The following is a 2,672-nucleotide window of genomic DNA, read 5'->3' as shown; positions in this document are numbered from 1 at the left end:
CCTAGATAGAGAGAACCAGAAGAAATATTTGAGGTGGAGTTATTTGAACAGCTACAGAAGAAGATGCAAATGATGGAAGTAACTATGGAAGCCATTAAGAGATCAAATACCTCAGAGACAGTGATCCAAAAGAAATATATGGATGAGGAGTAATTTGAGCAGATATGGAAGAAATGTAAAAGTATAGCTACAGAGGAGCAAGAACTTAAGAAAAGTCACGAGACAGAAAAGGTAGAGTCAACACAGTCCTGGAAATAGCGGAAGAGCATGAAAATGCAGTCCAAAATATAAAGACTGAATTGATAGAAATATCCAACATGCTGTTAGGACAAAAACATAGAACTGAAGCGATAGAACAGAGTCAGTGAGTGAGCTGGAAGACAAAAACCTCACTGGAAACATACAAGAAAAAATATTAGATATGAGACAGGAGGAAAACATTAGAATCATGTGAGATGACTTAAAAAGGAACAATATACATATGAATGGAATTCCAGAACATGAAAGTGACAGGGAAGTCATTGAGAAAATTGTGAAAGAAGTACAAGAAAAAAAACTTCCCAGGTATTTTGGAGAACATTCAAGAAGCACAGTAAATACCAAATAGACTAGACCTAAAAAGAAAAAAAAACCCCAAAAACAAAAAAAACAACAAAACAACCAAATCCCATCAAGACATAAAGTCAAATTTTCCATATTAAAAGATAAGGATGTTGTTGTTGTTGTTGTTGTTGTTGTTATGTGCCATCAAGTCACTTGCGACTCATAGTGACCCTATGTCCAACAGCCCTAAACCCTGCTTTGTCCTGTGCCAATTGCACTGTCTCTGACACTCCCATCCCGATTATCCCAGCCACTGAATCAATCCACCTCCTAGAGGGCCTTCCCCTCCTGTGCTGTCCCTCCACCCTCCCAAGCATGATGTCCTTTTCCAAGGACTGGTCTCTCCTCACAACATGTCCAAAGTATGTTAGATGGAGCCTCAGAATCCTTGCCTCCAAGGAGCCACCCAGTTTAACCCTTTTCAGGATGAATCTGTTTGTTTTCCTAGCAGTCCATGGTACTCTCAATACTCTTCTCCAGCACCACAGCTCAAAGGCATCAATAAATTTAGCACAAGAAAAACCAAAGAGTCACCTACAAAGAGGAAGCAGTTAGATTACATTCTGATTTCTCAGTGGAAACAATAAGAGTTAGAAGACAATGAAAGATCAAAGAAAACAATTGCCAGCCAAGGATCCAATACCCAGCAAAGCTCTCCATCAAATATGAATGAGAAATTATACGTTTTGAAGAAAAGAGGAAATTTAAGGAATTTGAGAAAACATGACCAAAATGACAAGATATTTTAAATGCAGTCCTTCACACAGAGACACCAAAGGAAAGTTGATGGACCATAGTAACCAGAAACAACAAAAAAGAAACACAGCAAAATTGCAATGGTAAAACTTGGCTTTACAACAATCACAGTTAATGTGAATAGAATAAATGTGCCAATTAAGAGAAAAGGAGTAGCAAAATGGATTAAAAGAAGCAAATCCCATCGTTATGTTGCCTACAAGATACACATCTCAAAAAAGAAGAGAAAGACAGATTCACAATTATAGGCTTGAAGCAAATACACCACACAAATGGCAACTTTAAAAAAGCAAAACTGATAAAATAGACTGCAAAATGAAAACCACCATAAAAGGTAAGGAAGGGTATTGCATACTGATTAAAGGCACAATAGATGAAGAAGACATAATCTTGGTCAACATTTATGCACATAATGATAGATATGTAAAATATATGAAATAACAGTTAAAATAATCGAATAAAGAAATAGACAACACTACAATAGTGGTAAGAAAATTTAACACAACGATATCACCAAAGGATAGGTCAACTCAAAAGAAACTCATCAAAGATGCAGAGGAACTAAACTATTTATTAGCCTTATCAACCTTCTGGATGTATTCAGGGTACTACATCAACTAAAACTCAATTTATTTTCTTCTCAAGTGTCTCCTGTTCATGGATAGGAAGACTCAATATTGTGAAAATAACAATCCAACAAAAAGCAGCAAATTCACAGATTTCAAGGATATCAAAAGGGGAATTATCAAGTTGATTTGGAGAGGAGATTCAGAATAAGCAAAGTACTTCTGAAAAACAAAAATTAAGTGGGAGGCTTAGTACTCCCTGACCTCAAACCCTACTAACCAAAACAGTATGATACTGGTACTAGTACAATAATAGGCATATAGACCAAAGGAACAGAATTGAGAAGCCAGTAGTGGACCCAGCTGCCTATGGTCAACTGACATTTGACAAGGAAATAAAGCCTATCAAATAGGGAAACAACAACCTCTTCGATAAATAGTGCTGGCAGAACTGGACAGCTATCTGCAGAAAACTGAAACAGGATCCACATCTCAACCCATACACAAAAATCAACTCAAAGTGGAGCAGAGACCTGGGAGTCCAAAACCATCAAGTTCATTAGAGACAAACTGGAATCAAGCATCATTGGCCCTGTCTATGGTATAAATGGACTGCCAAATACAGCCAGAAATACACAATCTAAAGAGGATAAACTTGATGAATGGGACCTTCTAAAGAGGAAATCTCTGTGCCCGTCAAAAACATTTTCAACAGAGTAGGGCGAAACAAAACAAAACAAAACAAAA

The sequence above is a fragment of the Elephantulus edwardii genome, unplaced genomic scaffold (genome assembly GCF_000299155.1).
Source record: "Elephantulus edwardii isolate Elephantulus edwardi_28Jun2011 unplaced genomic scaffold, EleEdw1.0 scaffold00055, whole genome shotgun sequence".
NCBI lineage: Eukaryota > Metazoa > Chordata > Mammalia > Macroscelidea > Macroscelididae > Elephantulus > Elephantulus edwardii.
This window is presented reverse-complemented; position numbering follows the sequence as displayed.